General features: G+C 47.7%; 1 protein-coding gene and 1 long non-coding RNA gene across 3 annotated transcripts in view; one reads left to right on the plus strand and one right to left on the minus strand.

Annotated features, from left to right (window-relative positions):
* Positions 1 to 24,503, plus strand: part of LOC101745840 (bifunctional 3'-phosphoadenosine 5'-phosphosulfate synthase) — a 63,034-nt gene that overhangs the window by 9,177 nt on the left and 29,354 nt on the right. The window lies entirely within an intron of this gene.
* Positions 1 to 24,503, minus strand: part of LOC134200953 (uncharacterized) — a 75,870-nt gene that overhangs the window by 7,092 nt on the left and 44,275 nt on the right. The gene's annotated exons all lie outside the window — the stretch shown is intronic.

A 24,503-nucleotide genomic window follows, 5' to 3' on the forward strand; every position in this document is an offset into this window, starting at 1 on the left:
ACGAAATGATTTTTTTAAGGGATTTTATGACCTGGTAACTAAGACCTTTAGGTCAGTCTTATTTTAATTTTAATGAAAGCTTTTTTATATGAAAAACTATATTTAACTGATAACTTTTTTATATAAAATATAAATCATTACGTGCTCCCATAATATTATCTCATCACATTTCATTTCATTTTATTTCATGCCTTTTTTATTTTTATTTTTTATTGCTTAGATACCCATCGACGAGCTCACAGCCCACCTGATGTTAAGTGGTCACTGGAGCTCATAGACATGTACGACGTAAATGCGCCACCCACCTTGAAATATAAGTTCTAAGGTCTCAGTATAGTTACAACGGCTGCCCCGCCCTTCAAACTGAAACGCATTACTGCTTTACGGCAAAATCCAAAATATCTTCAGTTGGCAACATTAAAGATAACATAACACGATTTGATACATTTGTGTTTTTCTATGGCATAGTCACATTAATATAAAAATGCAAAACTACCCTTTCATGCTATATTTAATGTTGTCGGTTGTAGATATTTTGAATTGCCGCCATTGTAAGTAGTTGTGTCACGATTCGATGGCCATACTCTATTTACATTGATTAAAATACCTATAAAAACAGTCATTTATCCTTAAGCAAAAGAGTATTAATTATTTTTTACACTTGATTTCCACTAAATCGATTCTATTTTATGGATGTTCTAATTCTAATCCGCACGTTTGTGGAGCTAGTTACGTATATTGCAATAAGTGTTGCAGATGTTTCCAAGATTGTTTAAAACAAAAAATTGAATTCAACTTATTTTCTACACTTGGCCATTGTCAATGAAGCTAAGATTTTAATAGGTTAATCAAGCAAAATAGACGAATTTTTTGGTACATATCCCATTCGTGTAACGCTTAGGCCCAAAATGGGGTTTCTCCTTTGTTAAGTACGTACCCGCCTGCGCGATCCGAACACCGGCGCATCGCTAGAAACGAATGCACCGGACGTTTTATCCTTTAGGCCACGACGACTTCAAAATAATATAATTCCTCTCGTATCATTCGAACCGGAATGAACTACTACTTCGCGGCAGAAACAATAAAGATTAATAGTAATAGGCCAGCATGTACCTACATATATTAAAAAAAATCGAGTTTGATTTTAAAAACATGATATTATTCTTCATGGCGGGGAAGCACAAAAAGGAAGTGAACACAAGTGTTAAGTACGTATTTCCTAGAAAAAAAAAGGTACTTTCCCGAGGATTTGAAAACTGGTTTGATATGAGTGCACCGGCGGTTTTATTCTTTAGTTCACAGTGAAATCCATGCAATTAGAAAAAAAAGTGGAATACGGTAATTTTCAAGTTTTATAAAGCAAATTTATAAGCAATCAATCAAATTCAGTCAGTATTTGCGGATATTTTAAACTCTACCAAGGCCGAATAGGAATGAACATTCAGTATTTAACACATGTGTCAAATATTAATAAAAAATACGTATACTTTATATTGTTTCAGCTGTTAATTCTTCTTTAAAATATAATATAAATATACTTTCTATATGTTATAAATATTTCACTCCTATCTACATTATAAATGCTATTGTTTAATACTTACTAAAATTTTCAACTTTAATGCGTACCCGATATATCGACATTGATGAAACTGCCTTGATCGTGGTTATTTTTTTATTTTTTTATTGCTTCGATGCGTGGACGAGCTCACAGCCCACCTGGTGTTAAGTGGTTACTGGAGCCCATAGACATCCACAACGTAAATGCGCCACCCACCTTGAGATATAAGTTCTCAGGTCTCAAGTATAGTTCGACCGAAGACGGCGAGTAGGATTTTAGGACTAGAAAAGTCTGTCTTAATTCTTTGTAGTTCGTTATGATATTACTACTCGAACTCGATTTATGTTACCGACAGTTTTTTCCGGACACTGAGAAAGCTTTGTTTTTTAATAAACCTAATACCGTTCACTTGATAACCTGAAGTCATAATCCCGATCGAAATTTTATTTTATATATTTTTTTTTATTTTATTGTTATTTTTATATTGGACTTTTGAAATTCTAGATACCTAGACTGGTGAAGGAAAATTTTAAAACTAGTGATTATAAACATATGTTTAATTGTTTAATAAGGTTGAAACTGAAAGCTTTTGTAGTCTGCGTCACATTCGATTTTTACGAAATTATGTTACTCTGTAAAAAAATCGAGATTATTTAATTTTGATAGACCGAATGTGTTTTAACTTTTTGCAGTCTTCTATATTTATCGTCTAGCTCACTTAATAAATTAAATGATAATAAAATAAACGATGAAATATTCATTCATGGCTTAAATAAAAAAATACATATATATTATTATTTTTTTATGTTAAATAATGTATACACACATATATTTACTGAAGCATCCGTGTTTATTACTGAGACTGTTCTTCAAATAATTAGCTCATTACCGAGGGTTGTGTAGATTTTGTTGTAGTTCGGAACTATTTCACCATCGATTGCAATCAGCTGCTTGATGAACTGTGAGGTATCTCTAAATGTTTCTATGCTCCATTCGAACGTATTGGATCTTTTATTTTACCTCAATTTTGCACTCATGCCATCAGATGTTTCTAATACATCTGAACTTATAGATCTTTTCGTACAATATAACCTTAATAGGTATGCTATTACGTCAGCTTGCCAGGCCAGGTTATCTGTCCAAAACTGTATTAAATCCAGATCCCAAAAGTTTATATTCTCTGTCTATCAGCTTTTAGTGTCCACGATGATTTAGTGCCACATTCGTCTTAGTATAATGTCCTAATGTCATGCTCACGATGAAAAAATTAATGTTGTAATTTAAGCGAGTGAAGACATGTATATGGTGGTGATGTTAACACCAATTAGCCCTTAAAAAGATTCTGCGCTTGTAAAGCACCAAAAATATATAGGGAAGCTTTAATCAATATTTTATGTGTTGATTAAGAATCTAAGAATTCCGTTCGCTTGATTTAATCACAAGTCCGTTTGCGTAAGATAATAAATTCTAATTGACACAGATATAATATTTTAATGGCCCTTAAGATTTCATGAAAACAATTAATGTTGCTATCGAGAGTGCACAAAAGGCTTTTAAAGATAAATAATTATCTTGGAGTAATTAAATATAAGCTTCCTGTTTGTGTTTAAGTTGAGTGGCTTGCGATTGTCTGAAGCATACTGCTTTTCAGTATGGCGCGTTTTGCTATAAAATTCAGAAAAGTAGTTCAGGTTCAATTCAAGCCGATTGGCGACCATTTTTTACTACTAAACTCTTGATTACACTTTAAACCTGCACGCTATGCGTCCAAATTTCGAACATACCAAGTTACTTCGTTCTGAAACACGACTTTTTTATTGCCCCATGTGAGCAGACGAGCAATACCGCCCATCTGATGGTGAGTCGTTATCGTCACCCATGGACTTCAATAATAGCAGGAGCAGAGCCAAGCCGCTGCCTACCGTATGATGACCTTTGAGCCTGTTTTAGGACGTTCGGAAAAACATTATGAAGTACAATTTGATGTTTAACTTTATTTAATGATTTGCATATGGAATGTCGCCTGGTCATATCGAGGTTAGCATTTTTAATTCGGTTTTTCCATCCACCAATATAAAAATAAAAGAATGCATCGCATTGACCAAATAACAATGTGATCAAAATTTTTGATTAGGTTATCGATTATGATAGGTTATTTCGGACCTCACACAACATTTAGCTATAAATAATTCACTGATTTATGATATATGGTACAGTTAAGTGTCTACTTTATTTATTCATGGAATTCTGTTGAATAATGGAGGTTGGCACACGCTTAGAAAGAAAGTATAACTCCGTTTACAAATCTATTTAAATCTGGTAGCATGGTTCATGACATCATCACTTTTGAAGTGCGATTGTGATATACATTAATATTTACCGCTAAGTCATGCTAACTTTTTGTTACATTCTTTCACAAAAATATTAATTTTGAATCAATTTTATTATTGCGTATCTATATGAAAAATAGAAAAACGTCCCTAAACATTAAAGGCGCCATATTGTATTTTTTTAGTTCCATTGAAGTAGTGCGTTAATACCGGTTTGGCACTTGCAATTTTACGTAAACATTCTACTTTCTCTGCGCGTTTTCTTCCTACATGCATCAGTTCATTTCATTCACCGTACCGTCTTGGATATGGATTTTACGATAATATTTTGGCTTATGATTTTCTTGTTTATAGCATTTTACGGACTTCAGTTTTATCGTCGTATTTCGTAGATTCTACACGTTTTCATACCGCATTATATCTGCCGCAGACCGCTTTGAAGGTTGAAATAGTCCAGCTTTAATATGGAGTTGCTTCTACATTTTCTAACCTCTAAACTAAATCTCATAATAATGAAAAAAAAAGGTTAGGTAGTTAAAATGTTATTGCCAGCTCTCAACTTTTTAATCTAGATGTTGCCAAATTAATTAAAAGCGCGTTTTCTAGTTTCGATGGAACTCTACGTATGAAGCTATACACGTAAGACATCTAAGCAATAAAAAAAAAGACATTCAAAATCATTAATTTTCTTGATTAATATCGAATTTGAAAGGTACATGACTAAGATTACTAGGGTCTTTTTTATTGCTCTAAAAGACAGATAATTCTTATGTTGTCGAGTCATTAAAACACAGTATTAATGTTGTACACGACCCGGTCTGTATGGTTGTTTCCGAGTCGTGTAATAATATTTTCTGCTGTCTGTTTGTGCGCTGGTAGAAGACGGCTGTTTCTTTCGATGGGTTTCGGCTTCTGTAGCGAGGTTTCACAGGTAACTGTCTGGTTCACTGGTAGCTGATTCACTGGTGGTTTTCTGATAACTGTACTATTGGAGAACTGCTGGTAACTGTTTCTGTCTTGCTGATGTTTCTTTGTCGGAGAGCTTCTGAGAACTGTTTCTGTCTTGATGATCTGCTGAGAACTGTTTCTGTCGAAGATCCACTGAGAACTGTTTGTTTCTTGTAAATGGCCATCCTTTTATATTTATTTCAGTACCCCATCTCGCGACGCGCTATCGATGCGCCACTTTCGGGGGTCCCTTGATCTGTATGTTACCGTAGTGAAAGCGCTCCACAAATCGTTCCTATTGGTCTATTTACATTCTCTGATCTGATACACTAACATATTGCATATAAAATAATTTAAGATTATACATTTTTGTTACGTAATTACTTATCAACTATATTAATTCTATTTGTTTGATAAAACTATTTAAAATCGATTTCGTCCTGCACATTACTCCCGCCGTGCGAGTCCGTCGCATTTCTTCTCGGTGCAGGATGGTCGTCTTCTATGGGCAGGATCACTAGTTTTCGTACTGGTCTCCGTAGAACTCCCCCTTTGGTTCTGATATCTACGGTGCGCACCACGTTGTCGGGTCCTGGATACGTCGCGATCACTTTTCCTCGCACCCATGTGTTTCGTGGCAAGTTGTTGTCCACAAGCTGGACTAAATCTCCGTTTTTCACGGGGATGCCTCGGCCATGAGGCTCCCGCCGGTGCTGCAGCTCGGGGAGATACTCTCTAACCCACCTCGTCCAGAACAGGTCAGCGAGTCGTTGTGCCGCTCTCCAACTGTTTCGCGTCAATGTGTCTCTTTCATCAAATGTCCCTGGTGTTGGTACTCGCCCCGGCCCGCCTAGTAGTAAGTGGTTCGGGGTTAGGGCTTCGGGGTCGTCCACGCTGACCGAAACGTGAGTCAAAGGCCGACTGTTTACCGTATATTCTATTTCAGCTAATAACGTCGAGAGCACTTCCTCCGTCGGACTTCGCTCATGGAGTGTTGCCGTTAACGCGACCTTTACCGAGCGCACCATCCTTTCCCAGGCACCTCCCATGAACGGTGCTCCGGGTGGGATGAATCTCCAGGAGATCGTTCTGTTCGCTGCTTCCTTTGCGGTTGCACCGTCGATGGCTCGGCGTAGTTCTCTGTCTGCTCCTTTTAAGTTGGTGCCGTTGTCCGACCATATCTGCGTCGGACAACCTCGTCGTGCTATCATTCTTCGGAGCGCCATTACCGCAGAGTGGGTGTTTAGTGATGCGGCTATTTCAAGATGTATGGCTCGTATTGTTAGACAAGTGAATATTGCTACGTATCGCTTTTGGTTGGTTCGTCCGACTGTGACTGTTAGCGGACCGAAGTAATCAACTCCCGTGAAAGTGAATGGTCTTTTGTGATGGGCTAGACGGCACGGTGGTAGATCTCCGGTCCTCGGATACGACGGTATCTGTGTCTTCATTCTGCATTGTAGGCATTTGTTTACTATGGTGCGAGTCACTGGGCGTATACGCACTATCCAGTATTGCTGACGACACTCGTTAATTGTAGCTTCGACTCCAGCATGATGTAATCTGTGATGAATATATTTTATCCACAACTTAGTTGTGAGGTGGTTTCCGTCCAGGATCACCGGGCTCTTTATTTCTGTTGGTATTCGTTCTGCTGCTTCGATACGGCTTCGTATTCGTAGGTATCCGTTCTCATATACAATACTGAGTTTGTGGAGGCGGCTATTCTGGTTCACGCCTCCTCGTTGTTGGATGTCCTTGATTTCTTGAGCGAAGCTTTCTTCTTGTGTCGCGCGCATAAGCAGTTTCTCGGCCGTTTTCAATGTTTCAGCTGAGATCGGATGGTATTTTCTATCTTCCGTTTTGGTTTTAAAGGATTTCGGCGAAACCATTGTTCGTTGTTTACGTTCGGCCCACGCGGGGTCTGCTTCTTTGTTTCTTTTGTTTTTTCTATGGTGTACCTGTTCTGTTCTGCGCCTACAAAGTTGTATAAACTGTAGGACTCTGGCTGTGGTGTATCGGAGTCTTTCCCAATTCGAGAACCGGGATACGTCTGGTAAACCTTCAGTTAGTCTGTTTTTAAGGTTGACGGCGATCGTGTGATGTATCTTTTCTTCACCTGTCGGTTCTATTGTTGCTGTTGCTGATTCCGTAGGCCAGGATTCTTCTTGCTGGTGTAGGAATTCCGGTCCTCTGAACCATCTGTGTTCGTTGTCGAACGATATTGGCACGTCTCTAGTTGCGTCGTCGGCCACGTTATGCTTCGTGGGTACCCATCGCCACTCGTTTACTGTTGAACTATCTTCTATAGCAGCCAGGCGGTGGGCGACGTATGGTTTGTACGAGCGTGATCCCGTTCTTATCCATGTTAATACTGTCTTACTGTCGGTCCAGAAGGTCTTCGAATCCGGCTTTCTGTCGTGTTCCGCTATTACAGCTTCAGCGAGGCGTGCTCCGAGAGCGGCGGCTTGTAGTTCCAGTCTCGGTATAGAAGTGAGTTTCAGGGGCGCTACCTTTGCTTTGCTCATAATCAGTGACACGTCGATTCTATTATTCGGACTTATCGTTCGCCAGTATAGTGCTGCAGCGTAGGCGGATTCACTTGCGTCGGTGAAGACGTGTAGCTGTAATGTGGTCGTGTCGCTGTAGTTTAAGTAACATCTTGGGATGGCTATATTGTGCAGGTTTCTCAGCTGCTTCACCCAGGCCTGCCAGTGTGTCGACAGGTCGTTATCTATTTCATCGTCCCATGATGTTCCTCGCCGCCACACTTCTTGCAGAAGTTGTTTTGCTCTATTTGTGACTGGGGACACGAAGCCTAGCGGATCGAATAACGACATTACGACTTTTAGTGCTTCTCTCTTGGTCGGCGTCTTGCCTTCGACGAGCGGTGGAGGTATTCTTGTCAGATTGAGGTCGAAGGTAAGCACGTCCTTTTCTGTTTTCCATATGAGCCCGAGTACTCGTTCAGTTTTTTCTTCAGGCTTGTACAGTTCCACTTGATTTCCATTTTCGTTTTCACCAAGGGTTTCAAGTAGGCTCGGCGAGTTTGACTTCCACTGTTTTAATTCAAAATGAGCTTTTTCGTGTATTCGACGAACGTCTGTTGTTATGCGTACTGCATCTTTTAAAGTTTTAAAGCTGTCCAAGTAGTCGTCTACGTAGTGTTTGTTCTGTATTGCGGCTGCCGCCTCCGGGTGCGTGGCTTCATGTTTCTGGGCGTTCAAGTTCTTTACATATATTGCTGTGGAAGGAGAACTTGACGCACCAAAGATCAACGAGGTCATTCTGTATTCTTCTGGGGGCTTGTCATCTCGGCGATCTTTGCGCCAGAGATAGCGGAGCGCGTCTCTGTCTTCATGTCTCAATTTCACTTGCATGAACATCTCCTTGATGTCTGCTGTTATTGCTATATTATGCTGTCTAAATCGCATTATCACTCCTGGTAGTGATTGGAGTAGGTCCGGTCCCTTAAGCAGCATATCATTTAAAGCTACCCCTCTTGTTCTGGCGGCGGCATCGTGGACGACTCGGAGTTTTTCCGGCTTCAGGGGGTTCACGACGGCGAAGTGAGGTAGATACCACGTTCTGTTCTCTGTTTTTGTTTTTGGAGCGGGCTCGGCGTAGCCTTTCGCGACGAGTGCTTCCATCTGTTCTGTGTATTTCTGTTTCAGTTCCGGATTACGATCGAGTTTGTTTTCTATATTTATCAGTCGCTTTAACGAGTTATTGTAGTTGTCTGGTAGACTGACATTACCTGTTTTCCAGAGCAGAGCAGTTTCGTATCTTCCATCTGTTGTGTGGACTGTATGGCTGTTGAGGATGCGAAGCGCCTGTTCCTCTGGGTCTGTTTTTGGTCTTCTGGGTGTGATGCATAGCGCATCCATAGCGAAATACTGTTTTACCAGATTTTCTATTTTATCATCTTCCTGGGTTTCGCTAGCATGATTTATGTAGTTTATGTGGTGGCCTAGGGTACGAGTGCGACCTCCATGCAATACCCAGCCTAGAGGTGTCAGTGACGCTATTGGCTGATTCCTGTTGCCTCGTCTAACTTTCGAAGCTAGTAGCATGTGCCAGTTGTCTTGGCCAATCAGGATTCCAGGTTTCGCGTTCTCGTACGTGATGATGTCACTGATGTCTCGTAGGTGCGAATACTCGTCTATCTGTTCCTTTGGTATTTTTTGTGCTGTTACTTGTAGGTCGTTAACTGTTCTCGCTTGTATTATTTCTTTTCGACTGTTGAGGCCTCTGAGCGTGAGGTTGACTCTTCTTGACCTTGTTTCCGTTGATTTTATGTTGTTAATCGCCTGTATGTGTAACGGATCGATTGGTCCTGTTATTCCAGTCTTCTTGCAGATGATTTCGTCTATCAGTGTTACCGTTGATCCATCGTCGAGCAGCGCGTATGTATCAACCGTGCCTATCGGTCCTTGTACTTGGACTGGGATTATTTTCAAATAGGACTGTTTCTGTTTTCCGGTCCAAGCGGAATTAATGTTCTCTGTTGTTTCCTTGTCACTGTTGTCTGTTTTTTCAATTTTTCTGTCGAAGTGTAGCATCTTGTTGTGAGTATATTTGCAATCATTAATGCCACACGTCCTCGGTTTACAGTTGTGGGTTTTATTCTTATACTGTAGACATCGGAAACACAGGTGTTTATTCTTAGCGATGTCCCATCTTGTGTTTGAGTCTGCCTTCTTGAATATGTAGCAGTCTGTTGTGGTGTGTTCAGTGTTGCTACATACCGGACATTTAGCTCGTGATGGCTTCTCACTGACTATGTGCACGTTCTGTGTGCGTCTGTTGTGTTGTGCGGGCTGCGAGTAGTGCCCCGCCTGTTCGGGCTGTGCATAAGGGCTGCACAGTTCGGCTTCTCTTTTCATGAATTTTTCAAATTTAATCAGATCCGGATCCTCCTTCGGTTGTACCGCGGTGAAGTCGTAGTATCGGTAACGTAGTGTTGGTGTGAGTTTTTCTAACATTGTTTTGGTAGTTTCCGGATTATATAAATAATGTGTGCAATTTAATGCACGAAGCGTAGCTACGGCGTTGGTCACCTTACTGGAGAATATACAAATGTCTCTTGGTGTTTCTGTTAGTCTTGGCAGCGCTCGTAGCGTGTCTAACTCCGTTATGGCTATTGTTTCCGGTCTTCCGAATCGCGCTTCTAGACTTCTTATGACGTCGGACGGATCAGCGTTCGTTATAAGTAATCCGTCAACGGCTTCCTTTGCCCTTCCTTTCAGGTTCCTTCTGAGTCTGTTTATATTTTCTGTTTTTGTAAATGAATTCATCGTCTCGTGATAGGCTGCACGAAAGGATAGCCAATCTTGGTGATTTCCATTAAAGAACGGCAATTCTGTGTATCTTGGTTCGCGGGCGGCTTTGACGGCGAGTGTTATTGCTGCGGTTAGATCTGAGAAGTCTTGTTTGTCGCAGGCTCCCGCCGGTGTTTCCTTATGTCGGTCGTGATTTTCCGTTTTTGTGGGTTGGGTTTCCAGCCACGTGCCCACTCTTTCAGCGAGTTCTGACTTACTGTATTCTGATTCGCTGTTTTCGTCATCAGATCCAGCTTCGAGCGTGGCCAGTCGGGCGGCTGCCAATTCCACTTGTAGGCGGGCGAGCTCTTCTCTAGCTTTGGCTATCTTCTGTTCTTTTCTGTTTCGCGACCGGTCAGTTTTGACTGTACTGGCGCGCTGTTTTGTTGGCACGTCATTCTGTTTGACTATATACTGTTTGACGGCCTCTGTTTTTGAGTTCCCAGGTTTCTCTGCGAGTTTCGTCGTGGCTTCCATGTTGGCTGTTGCGCACGATGATTCTGTTGTGGGGGCTACCAGACTCATGACGGTATTCGCGGCTGTTTCTGTCCACACGCTCTGTGCTGTAGCTGTGGTTTCTGAGGGCGGCGATTGTTTAGTTTCGATTCGTCCTCTTCCTGTTGACCGCGTTATCGGCATTGTTCCAGTTTCCTTTTTTCAAAACGTATCCTCTACCCGGCTCGAAAAAATAATGAAATGTGTCCTCTATCCGGCTCGAATGGACCATGAAATGTACACGACCCGGTCTGTATGGTTGTTTCCGAGTCGTGTAATAATATTTTCTGCTGTCTGTTTGTGCGCTGGTAGAAGACGGCTGTTTCTTTCGATGGGTTTCGGCTTCTGTAGCGAGGTTTCACAGGTAACTGTCTGGTTCACTGGTAGCTGATTCACTGGTGGTTTTCTGATAACTGTACTATTGGAGAACTGCTGGTAACTGTTTCTGTCTTGCTGATGTTTCTTTGTCGGAGAGCTTCTGAGAACTGTTTCTGTCTTGATGATCTGCTGAGAACTGTTTCTGTCGAAGATCCACTGAGAACTGTTTGTTTCTTTTTTTTTTTTTTTTTTTTTCCTACCTAAGCTGATAGCCCTAGCGGCTATTTCAGCGTAGCCTTAACTTTAGTAGGTGAGCTCACGGGGCTCAAACCTGACGATGTTGCTAACACGAACCCTAGCAAGAGTCGTGCTTCGCAGAATCTACCACCGGATCGGAAACGCGACCCACTGAGAAGATCCGGCGAGAAACTCAGTGGGCTGTGTCTGAGAGTTAATTTACTCGTCGAGCCCTTCGTCGCAAGCGACGGGTTCGACGAGAACGGTGACCGGTGCTTGAAGTACCTAAAAGCACCGTTAGTGGATCAGGAGGATCCGAGATGACGTGTTTAGGGCGACGTCGACTGCTTTCCATTCTGTCCGCAGGATCGGGAATGTAGTTACCGGCGGCCACGATGAGAGGGTTCTCGTGTCGTGCCGCTTTATCGAAGTGGCGCATGGACGCCGACTGAAGATACTTACTGATGGACTCTAAGTCCAGGTCGTCATGGAGGTCGACGTTCCTGACGAACCACGGGGCTCCGACGGCTATCCTGCAAAAACGGGATTGAATAATTTGAAAGGATTTTAAGTGTATGCGGGCCGCGTGAGCGAACACTACACTTGCATAGGTCATGACGGGGCGTATGCAAGTTTTGTAGAGTGTCACCTTATTTCTAAGGGACATTTTACTTCGCCTACATATCATCGGGTAGAGACGTCCTAGAATGAAGGCGGCACGGTCGCGTACCGTCTTGATGTGGGGGCGGAATGTCATCCTACTGTCGAGGGTGACGCCTAAATATTTGACCTTCGGGGCCCACGGTATGGGCTGGTCGAACATCGTGATTGGGCGAACGGCGGGGGCGGGGTTATTGACGCGCCTAGTCGGGAGAGGGATGCTCAGCGTGGTGTTCGGAGGGCGACCCCTTTTGAAGAGCACCGCTGTGCTTTTCGTGGGGTTGATGTCGATGCGCCACTTCCGGAACCACTGTCCCATGGTGGTAGCCGCGGTCTGAAGTCGTCGATGAAGCAACGCCTTCTTCCTACACGAGTAGTAGATGGCGGTGTCATCGGCGAAGAGCGCCAGATGGGTCTCCGGAGACCGGGGTATATCATTGATATACAAACTGAATAGTAACGGGGAGAGGGCGGAGCCTTGCGGGACTCCGGCTGTGACGTGACGGGGCCGGGAACGCGTTCCCTCGACTCGATATCGGAACGAACGGTTCGACAAGTAGTCTCGTATGATGAGCACGAGTCTGTCTGGCACTCCCATGTTATACAGTTTGTATATCAAACCGTTGTGCCAGACTTTGTCGAACGCCTTCGCTATATCGAAGAAGAGGGCTCCTGTCGGAATGGGTTTCCGCCTGTTCAGCCCTAGTAAGATGTGCTCCGTGAGGCGGTGCACTTGATGGACGCACGAGTGTCTGGCGCGGAATCCAAACTGCTCGTCTATCAGAATTTTGTTCGCGGATACGAAGTCCCAGAGGCGTTTACGAAGGAGTCGTTCGTATAGTTTGCCTATCGCCGGGAGGAGACTGATGGGGCGGTAACTCGCGGTTTCGTTCTTCGGTTTGCCCGGCTTGTGTATGCCGATAACGTCCGCTTCTTTCCACGCCGCGGGAAAGATGCAGTTCGTCATAGCAGCATTTAATATGGTGGCCAACATCGTTATCAGTTGGGCTGGTAACAATTTAAGCGCGCGGTTGCGGATGCCGTCGGAGCCGGGAGCTTTCCGTGGTTGTAGGCTATCGATCGCCTCCTTGACCTCGGAAGTGGTAATGGGGGGTAACGCGTCCGAGGGCGGCAGGGAAGCTCTGCGCTCGACCTCCCTGTCGACGAACTCGGTGTGTTCGGGGTCCGCGTGTTGAGTGCTGGTGGTGCACTGCTCTTGCAGTGTATCGGCCAGCAACTCTGCCTTGTCATCGTCATCGTAAGCCGGTGGTTGGCCTGAGGGGCGTACGAGAGGCGGCATAGTGGCTATAGTTTCGGACTTGAGGGTCCTAGCTAGTTGCCAGTATGCTTGGTGAGTGGGCGCGAGTTCTTCTAAATAACTATCCCAGTTTTCGTTTCGGGCGTCGCTTAAGCGGGATTTGACCTCCCGCTGTAAGCGACGCATCCGAGTCCGGTTTGAATCCGTGGGATATCGATCGTAGGCCCGGATTGCCGCGTTTCTAATTCTAACTAGGTCCCTAAGTTCGGGGGAAAGTCTGATGCGGTGGAAGCAGTCCTCCACATCGACTTGTTTCGAGGATCTTATGATCGCCGTCGAGACGTGATCAGTGAAGATGTTTATGGATTCGACGGTATCCTCGGGGGATGGAGTTGAATCCGGGCCGCAAGGGAGGATTGGTGGAGCGGTGTCAGCTAAGCACGTGCCCAGCTTCTTCCAATCCACCATGGTCCTCGTATCTGGTTCGCGGTTGAGTGGGCGACCGAGCTGCATGACGACAGGTCGGTGGTCTGAGTCGAGTTCTGACATTGCCTCGATGGAGCGCAAGCGCAGAGTTACGTTCCTCAGCAGTGCCAGATCTATTGTGCTCGGACGACGCGCGGCGTTGTACGGATAGCACGTGGGGGTCGGGGGGTTGAATACTTCGAATGTGAGGTCGTCTATGAACGCGTCGAGACGCCTACCGTTCACATTCGTGCGATGGCAGTTCCACCTAGTGTGGTGGCAATTTAAATCGCCTGCCAGGATGACCGCGTCCCCCATACCGAACAGTGTCTCGAGGTCACTGCTCAGGAGGGGTTTGTCAGGGGGGAGATAAACGGATGCGATGACGATCGGCTGGTGTCCCGTCAGCGCGATGCGGCACACTGACGCCTCGATATGTAAGAGCGAGGGAGTATCGAGAGGGACGCAGTGCAGGGCCCTCCTATAGTAAATGACAGTCCCGCCCTTGCGGGCGGAGAGTCTGTCATTCCTAACCATGACGTAGTTCGCGACTTTGGGGTCGCGACGCGAGGGCTTTAGGAAGGTCTCCTGCACCAGAAGGATGTCGATGAGATTATCGCGGAGAAACTCATATACTTGATCGCGCTGACGCGCGAGTCCGTTAGCATTATAAAATGCTAACTTTATAGAACGCGGTTTTTCCCTACCGTTGCACGCCATTGATTACCGGTAATCAAACCAGCGTGCGCTGGACGGACTCGATGACGTCGATGTACTCGAACGTCGCGTTTAGGCGGTCTTCGGCCGTGACCGCTCTGCGCATGGCGTCGGCGAACGCACGCATGCGGTCGATGTTTATCGCGGCGATGTAGTCGCGAATAATTGTAAAATCGTTTGAGTGCGCGGGGCCGGGGCGAGGCGCGGGACCGGGCGCGGGCGCGGGGACGGGGCGCGGCGCGAGTAGAGGTTGCGGCGCGTACCGCGGTTGGGGTGCCGGTGTCGTTCCTGCCTTCGTGAACGGCAACGGTTTCGCCCACGCGGAGACGGTGGGCACCGGAGCCGGTACGAAAGCCGGTTTCGGCGCGCGGGGCGCCGAAGTCTTTGGGCCAGCGGTTTTAGGGGGCGCGTTTGCCGGGCGCTTCCGTGGAGCCTTGGGGCATCCACGGTAGTTGGCCGTGTGTCCCTGCTTGCGGCAGAGTACACAGCTCGGCGGCTCCGTTGCTGTCTCCTTCACGCGCGAGCAATCGGTGGTCGCGTGATCGTCTAAACATTTCACGCAACGCGGTCGCGCGTTGCAGTTACGCGCGGAGTGGCCATATAATTGGCAACGGTGGCACTGCCCGGGAGTGCCGCGTTTGTAGGGGGCCTCTACGGTGACCCCCGATAGGCCGCACACGGTGCGGAGACATGAGGCAATTTTCTTGCCCTCCGGTGTGGCTTCTAGTGCTACGAGCACCATATCGTACGCGAATTTATCGCGACCGCTGTGCATCCGGTGCACGCTTATGACGGGGTAGGACTGACCTACCAGGTCATTTTTGATTTGCTCGACGTCGAGCTCTTTCGGGACTCCGCGTATTACGACGCGGAGTTCGCGCTCCTCCTGGAGCGCATAGGTGTGATAACCTATGCGTTCCTTGCGGAGGTACGCTGTCAACGACCTGTGGTCGTCGGATGTCTCTACCTTGATCTGAATTCCATGCGGGATATTCCTCGCATGGACGACATTGATCTTTTGGGCCTTAAGGGCCAGGGACACGCGATCCCAAGAAGATTTTTCCCGCAGGATGACCGGCGGCGGCGCGGGAACTTTTCGGACGGGCGCGGGCCCGGGGCGCGGCGACGGGGTTGCGCGGCGAGGGGAGTCGGGTGAGACCACGACTTTAGGACGCGACGCGTTCGCGGCCTTTGGCTGTTTCGGCGCCGCGGACGGTTCCACGGCGCGGGCGCGTTTTTTCCCGCGCGCGACGGTGGTGAACCCTTCCGAGGTTCCCGGTTGGGGACTCGCGGCGGACTCGTACTCCATTTCCGACTCGGAGTCGGAGCCGGAGCTCTCCGCTACGGAGGACGCGATCGACGCGGGCGCGGGGGTGGGGGGCGACATCGGCGAGTCGGGGATATCCGCGGCGGCGGCGACCGGTACGTGGGACGCCTTCTGGTTGGCCTTATAGGCCCGGAACTTCGATATTATGTCCGGGCAGAACTCCCGGACAAACTTCGCGAACATCGCGGGGTCGTCATCGTCGCACATCTTGGTTTGCCCGGGGGGGGCGTCCCCGGGACTTAAGGCACACTCGCCGAAAGGCGAGTCCCCTGAGTAGGATTTCACCCCCTGAGCTTTACCAGCTACAAGGGGGGGAGTGCCTATGCCGTGAGAACGGCAGTCAGCTGGGATTGGGGTGGAGAGTTGGGAAGGTGGGACCCCACTGGGTTGTGAGTGCCACAACAAGCGGTGATCGCAGTGGGGGTTTAGTCTTTAAAAAGACTGTTTTCCACGCCGAATAAGATAAATAAATTTAATAAATGAATGAGTGATGATAATGAGTTGTCGTTTCGAGTGCAAAACTACGAACACGAAATACGCTTTACCGATTCAAGGTCGCGATGCCAGCGACAGAGCGTCCGGAATGCAAAACAACGTCAACGACAATGTCGTGCAATCCAAACACACGATCGCGACAGCAGCGACAATTTCTCGGGAAAACGCGTCCGGGCTCAACCGTGTTGCGATCGGAACTGTGTTGCCCCGGTTTGTTTCTTGTAAATGGCCATCCTTTTATATTTATTTCAGTACCCCATCTCGCGACGCGCTATCGATGCGCCACTTTCGGGGGTCCCTTGATCTGTATGTTACCGTAGTGAAAGCGCTCCACAAATCGTTCCTATTGGTCTATTTACATTCTCTGATCTGATACACTAACATATTGCATATAAAATAATTTAAGATTATACATTTTTGTTACGTAATTACTTATCAACTATATTAATTCTATTTGTTTGATAAAACTATTTAAAATCGATTTCGTCCTGCACAAATGTTTTTATTTAATTGCTTATACCTGTGATCGAGCTCACAGTAAAGCTGGTGTGAAGCGGTTACCGGAGTCTGTGACGCACGACGTGAATGTCGGCACTTAGTTTGTTACTTTTAAAATTGTAGGGGGGGCTCTTGTTAATATCCTATATTATGGTAATAATATATTGGAATTATATTATGATGATTGCACTGGGATTAACTTATAGTCATAGTGTTACAATTTGATATATCGCTTCGTTATTATTTAATTGTGTTTTACGTAAAACGGTTATTCTATTATTTGACAAACAGTCGATCGTTCAATATAACAATGCCACAGTGCATTAAACAAACCGTACTTCTATTTTATTCAGTGTGCTTAGTGCGAGGTTTTTAACGTTCTCGATAGCGTAAAAGTTAGCTCAGATTTGTATGGAGTTCGAGCGTTTGCCTACGTTTGCCACTAGGGGCGCTGTTCCAACTGCATACAAATTCGAGTTAATTTTTACGCTCTCGAGCCATTTCATTCATCATTGATTCATTTGATTCATTCCGGTTTCACCAGTGCTCAGAGAATCATTGTTGTAGTTGTGCTGTGCGTAATAGTGATCCCAGTGCCAGTGTGATAGTTCCTGATCTCAGCCCCGGTGCGGAGACGTGCCGGCCAGCAAGAATAAGGACCCGGGAGCAGGTAAGTCGATCGACACTTCTTTCCTAAACACCAGTTTAATACGGGTAGGTGTCGACCAGCCTGTGTTTGCTGCGTCGCCGATTTATTCCTGAATAAATCCGGCGAACGTTAGCGCCACTGAGTCTGGCCTCCGTGTGTCACTCCCAGTCCTCTCCTACCCTCCGGGGTCAGGCGGGGCGGTTACAAAGCCCGGTTAAGTGGTCTGGACAAAGGGTCGAGGGCACTGGAGCCCCTACAGCACCAGTAAAATTGAATGCAGTAGTTTCTTTAGTATTCTAAACATTATAAGCAGTAGTTAACTTTAATTCTAATTTTAAATTCTAGTACTAGTAAAAAAATCCTTTGTCCTCTTTGTACATCTACCTACACTTAGAAAAAGTGTTCTTGGTAGAACATAATTTAATTTTTACATCAATGTATTTAGATCAACGAGATTAGGTAGCTTCTTTATTGTTTTAAACATTCAAAGTAATATTGACTAAAGAACGGCGCGGCCGCAGTTAATTTTAATTTTCAATTTTAGATTTAGTAAAATCCTTTGTCCACTTTTTTACAACTACCTACACCTAATAAAAGTGTTTCTGGTAGCATTTAATTTTACTCAAAAATCGGATCTTGGCTACTGGCCGACTTTATTAAATGGTTAGCCACTAATTTAGACAATTTTAATTAGTTTTTTGTTAACAGTAGCTTAGTGGGGTGCTGTTTGGGTAATCCCGCTATCCCCTTTGTTGTAGGTCTATCAAGTAGTATGTAATTAGGTTAATTAGATTGTAGGTTACGTCAATTGTGATAATTCGGTTTAATTGCTGGTTGATTGAACTGCTGGAGAGCGGATAGCAGAGTCCTAGACTGGCGACGTCGGGGACCCGCAGCAGGTAGGTTATAAACTGGGAATTGTATATATTTTATTGTATAGTTTTTAGTCCAAAAGTTTAATCCAGCTTGATTGTAATATAATTATTTGCTACCTTGTTGCATTGAAATCAATTGAATGCAGTTAACATCAAAATTCTATTTTAGATTCTTCACTGTAACAGATATGTAGATATGCTGCACTCCGACAGCCAATAGGCATCGTTGTTCTTTCCACAACGAAAATTTACAATTTCAAACATTTTTAATTCCAATCTACCCTCAACTAGTACAATTTTCTTAAATATTTTACTTCACGTAATTTGAAATTTAGTGTACTGGTAGACAGTGACAACGTTCATAAGTGTTCACGTTGAATGAAATTCTAAGTACTTTTCGGCTGGTTGAATTCCCATATGTTAGTAATAGTTGCCGATCTTTTATAAAACATTATTCATAGATTATTTTATTTTATCTTGTTTTATTTTATTTTATTTTATTTTATTTTACTTATTTTAATTATTGTGAAACTTTTTGTTAATTTTAATTTTTGGTGTATAGTTACTAGTAAGGTTTATTCATTTAGTAGTACTGGTGGTTGCGGCGCATCGTACGGTAAGTGGGTGTTTGACTGTCCCAGGTAATAGACTATATCTATAACTACATCCACCTATCACCATTGGAACTACTGGGTAGACATATGGGGTTCGTATAACCTTAGAGTGGGAGTCGCTTGGCCGGGTGCACGGGTTCCGGAGCGGGAAACTGGTGTTTCCTAGTCTTTCGGCCCAGGTACTTGGGACTGGTTGTTCCCATCGGGATTAGTCATCCCAGCTTATACGGGCTGACCTCATTGCTGCTTGGTGATGGATAGTCTGCACCGGCTGCCGGCTATTGGGGCTGCTAATCTTCAATTCTGACCTAATTATTACCACTATTTTTACCTTCTCTCGTGGTGTGTCCCATCAGTTCAACTCCATCTTAGTACAAGTTGGTAAACGCCTCCCCACGAAACCCCCCTCCCTCCCCCCTCCCCTCCCCCCTCCCCCCTCCCCCCTCCTCCCCCCCTCCCCCTCCCCCCTTCCCCCCTCTCCCCCCTCGATTTTATATTGTCACATTTCCGGTCCAAAAAAAAAAAAAAAAAAATATTTCTATGTAAAACCTAATACAAATAGTCAACATGCCAGGGGGGATCTCACCCCCCATTCACAGCACACCCACAACCTCGCGAAGGGACAAACCGAGCACAGTAGAGGATCCGCAAGATTATGGATCGCATATGCCACCTGCACCCAGCGCTGCTCGCGCCGCCCCTGGTCTGATCGAAAGGCCTGGCACGCCTTGGGGGGGCCAGGACTCTCCGAGGGTCGGTCCGGGGCAAACTATGTTTCCCCTACCGGCCGACTGTCCGGAGACGCCTCGACCCCGCAAGAAGGCTAGGTCCGAATCGGACAAGGGCTCGGCGGAAGCAGTGGACAAAAGACCTAGACTGGGTAGATCCGTCGACTCATCGGACGACTCTGGTAGCTCCCAGTCAGTTAGCTCATCTCGCGGCTCCGCCTCCGCTGACTCCAACAGCTCCACAAAGACCGGGCCCAGACCAAGACCACAACCAAAGCCATTACATGAGGCACCGAAGCCAACCAGTAGGAGGGAAAGAACTCCTCCTCGATCTCCATCCCCTACTAATACACTGGACCCTATGACTATCAATAAGGGTGCTCCTGCCCGAGACAACAACATCAACATCACAGGCCCGAAACAGTCCACTTCTTATGCTACAATAACAGCTCAAGTCCCTCCTCCTAAACAAATTACACCCTCCAAACTTACAACAATCCCCCAAAAAGAAGGCGACAGGGAAAAACTTAAACACCATCCACCCATCATGGTCGAGGCTCTCCCTAACTGGACACGACATATTGCAGCAATCAGAGAGCGCCTCGGCAGAGTCCCATCAGTCCGACCACTAGGGAGAGGGTTCCGCTTCCTGCCAGCGTCGGTGAACGAGTACAGGGTGGTCCAGGCCTACCTCTCGGAGGCCTCCTCGGCGGATAGCGGCATCAAATGGTACTGCTATGCGCTAGCCGAGGAGATCCCATCGAGGGTGGCCATCAAAGGACTCCCCCCCGACACCGATGCGGCATTAGTAGTGGAGGCCCTAAAGGAGAAGGGATTCCCGGCCAGGTATGCCAGGTGCATCTTGGCTAAGAGAGGAAGACCAAGTTGTGTGTTCTTTGTCACACTGGACCATCTATCGAAAGAAGACCTCGCCCGGGTATATACAGTGAATGAAATACTGTCAATGCCGGGGGTATCGATTGAGGGATGGCGCACGGCCCGAGGCCCCGCACAGTGCCATAGGTGCCAAGCCTTCGGCCATGCCTCTACGAATTGCCACCGGGCGATCCGCTGCGTACGCTGTGCTGGAGAACACATTGTGGCGGATTGCCCGGGGCCCAAAGAGGGACCATACAAATGCGCCAACTGCGGTAAAAACCACGCAGCCGTGGACAAACGATGCGCGATATTCCGCAGAAAGGCCAGAGCGATGGGAGTCGCTGTACCTCCGTCGGTGCCCCCGACAGGCAAGCCTGGGACTCATACCTCAGACCCCCAATATAATCACAACCCAAACCAGCATAAAAAGCAAACTCAATCTCAAATTGCAAAGGGGAAAGGTAAGGGAAAGGGGAAATCCTCCCTTACCCTCCGTCTCCCCTCTTCAGTACCCCAACATATGAGTACCGTAGAAGCCCAACCATCGGCCTCAAACTTGATGGCAGAAGCAATCATGCCCAAAAAAGCAGGCCCGACTGTCAAATCAAGACCTAAGTCAGGTGACTCAGCAACCCTTATTGGGAAACCAACTGAGCTGGGCCCCCAGACCAATCTAGAAACGGCCAAGAAAAAGAAGAAAAAGAAAAAGAAAAAGAAGGGGAAAGAGAAGGACCAAACCGAACCTACCAACGCAGAGGCAGCACACCCCAAAATACTTCCAAAAAATAAGGAAGTACAGGAGGAAATGGAGGTGGCAGAAGATGAAGAAGAGGATGAAGAAGTCACCAAAGACAAAGACCCCAACAACCCGAAAGAACCTACCTGCACCAGACACACGCAACGCGGGCAGCCTAGAGTAAGCCAGTCACCAAAGACAACTAGCTTTACTAACTGGCTGCGCAAATTATGGGAGAAAGTGTCCGGGGCGATATCGGAAGTAGTACGTGAGATCGCCTCGGGCGCCAGCCCCTTCGGGGCCCTGCTCTCGGGATTCTACCGGTTGATCACGCAGCTCAATGGCTAGCCAGGAGCTGCGTGTGATATACTGGAACCCCGACGGGATAGGGTCCCGAAGGTCGGAATTAATCCGACTCGCCCAGGAGTACGACCCACAGGTCATACTCCTGGGCGAGACCAAGCTCAAGCGCCAGCAGAATTTCAGGATGCCCAACTACTTTGTGTACCGAAGGGACGAACTCTCTCCTGCCGGGCTGCCGTTCAGGGGCACTGCGGCGCTCGTCAGGAGGGATGTGGTGCACGACGAGTTGGAGCAGGTGCCCTTCACCTCGACCAGAATGGTGGGAGTGAGGGTGCACACTCCGGAGGCCGAGCTGCGGATATATGCCGCATATCGGCCTCCGGGTCCTGATTTTGCTGAAGCCGACTTCAGACGGATCTTGAACTATGACCCCCGGCCGGCGTTGGTGTTGGGGGACCTCAATGCAAAACATACTGCATGGGGTTCCCGAGTCATCAACGCGCCCGGCAGGAGGTTATACGAGGATGCCGAAAGGGGGGACTATTGCGTAGTCGGCCCCAACGAGCCCACGCACGTCCCGAGCGCGGCCCGGTACCAACCGGACGTACTGGACGTTTGCGTGCACAAGGGGTTACGGTGTCCTCTAACTATAGAGGCGCTGTACGACCTGAGCACCCCGCACCTGCCGATCTTGGTTACGGTAGGTCTGGGGTTAACTCGGGTCGCGACGTCCCCTCTAAGGCCCAGGGTCGACTGGGAGTCTTTTACGAGACTCCTGGCCGACCAATCCCCGGTTCAAGATCCGTCTACCCCTGACGAGGTCGACGCGGCGGCACTCCGCCTTGTCGACATCATCAGGGGAGCACTTGAACAAGCGACGACTCTGGTACCCAGTGGGGGGCCCAGAGAAGGACTCCCGGTGCACCTCAAGACGATGATTCGTCGGAAGAGGGCACTGAGAAGGCTCTGGGCGACAACTAGATGTCCCAGGATCAAGCGCGAGCTCAACCGACTGGAGGAGGAGCTGGCGACTGGGATGCAGACCTTCCGGGGTGACTCCTGGGAGGGGGGGCTATTAGACGCGTCGGAAGACCGTACAATGGCCTCGCTCCACCGCATCTGTCGCCGGCTCACTAACAAGCCTTCCCCCTCCTGTCCACTCGTGGACGAGGGGGGACTTAGGCACTTCTCGGCACAGGCTCGCGCCGAGATCCTGGCCAACTCACTGGAGCGGCAGTTCACACCAAATGTCTCTGCACCCTCAATGGCTGCATTCCACCAAGAGGTTACAGAGGGCGTACTCCAACTCCTCAAATCGGACTCGCCGAGGGAAGAGCTGGGAAACGACGAAAGCATCACACCCAGCGAAGTGCGTCACCTCATCAAAATGATGAAAAGGCGCAAAGCCCCTGGCGAGGACGGTATAACTCCCCCTGCACTCACTAACCTTCCTCACGCAATCGTGTCAGCAATGACACGATTGTTCAACTCCATACTCCGGGTAGGACACTACCCCAAAACCTGGAAGCTGGGCAAAATTATTGTCCTGCCCAAACCCGGCAAGGACAGGAGAGAGCCCTCCAGCTACCGACCGATTACCTTGCTCTCCCACGTGGGCAAGTTGTTTGAGCGGCTGCTCCTGAGGAGAATATCGCCGTATATCCTCCTCAGGCCGGAACAGTACGGCTTTAGAAGCGGCCACTCAACAACTTTGCAACTGACTCGCGTCCTGCATCACTTGGCGGACCGGTACAACTCGGGCCAATACACGGTCGCGGTCTTTCTCGACATCGAGAAGGCCTTCGACCGTGTGTGGCACGAGGGGCTGGTTCACAAGCTGCGGGATGCGGGTCTACCGCTTGCCCACGTGAGACTGCTCGGGTCGTACCTGGAGGGTCGCTCATTCTTTGTCGCGGTCGAGAACGCACGGTCATCCGTGCGTGAAATTTCGGCCGGGGTCCCACAGGGTAGTGTCCTATCTCCTATCCTTTACGCCCTCTATACGAACGATATCCCCACTCTGAAGGATAACCTTCGAGAGTGGGAAGAGGACGTGATGTTGGCACTGTTCGCAGACGACTCTGCCTACTTCGCGTCCTCCCCGTTCCCCTCTGCAGCCATAATGAGGATGCAGAGGCTTCTGGATTTACTGCCCCAGTGGCTGGACCGTTGGAAGGTCGCGGTCAATGTGGGCAAGACTGCAGCTCTTATCCACGGTCCGGTCCGTATCAGAGTCGTCCCCAAGAAACTCAATCTCCGAGGTGTGAATATCGAGTTTAAGCCGAAGGTCCGGTATCTCGGGTGTGACATTGACCACTCACTGAGCATGGCGGCGCACGCCAGCCGAATTATCGGTTCGGCGAGCGCGGCCAGGTTCATGCTGCGGCCGGTGTTGGTGTCCGGGCTGCCGACCAGGACTAAGCTCGCTATTTACAAGACGTACGTCCGCTCCCGTCTCACATACGCTGCTGCGGCCTGGTACCACCTACTGTCGCCGTCCCAGCGAGCCAGGTTACAGGCCCAGCAGAATCTTTCCCTCCGTAATATCGTCGGGGCCGGGCGGTACGTCAGAAATGACGTTATCGCCCGAGACCTTGAGGTGGAGTCGCTCATGGAGTTTGTGACTAGGCTCGCTCGTAATATGTACGAGCGAGCTGAAAACAGCCCCCATGAGCACCTCCGCTGTATAGCCCCGCTGCATGCCAGACCACCTGATGGTAAGGCCCTGCCGCGGGAGCTATTGGTACCCCCGACGATCGTTCGGAGTTAAAGATCCTCATCGGCTGTGAGGCCGGAGAGGACCTATGAGTGTCCCCCTCGGAATGGGTTTCATCGTCTTATCGCAACCCCACAGCCGTAAAAAATCGGTCTGGCGGGTCCCCCTTCAGGGGCCTGTACCAACGCTCCTCGGCAAGGAGCGTAAGTCCGCCCCTCTACGTTAAAGAGGGTGCATATTACAGCCCCACTTTTAGGGGCCTAACGCCGAGCTGCAGCCCTCCCCCCCCATCCCCGTGGACTGTACGGAATCGTGGGGGGGAGGGCTCCAGCGAGGCAAAAGTCAAGTGGTCTACCCCCACTGTTAGGGTAGAGCC

Source organism: Bombyx mori, chromosome 22 (assembly GCF_030269925.1).
Source record: "Bombyx mori chromosome 22, ASM3026992v2".
Classification (NCBI taxonomy): Eukaryota; Metazoa; Arthropoda; class Insecta; order Lepidoptera; family Bombycidae; genus Bombyx; species Bombyx mori.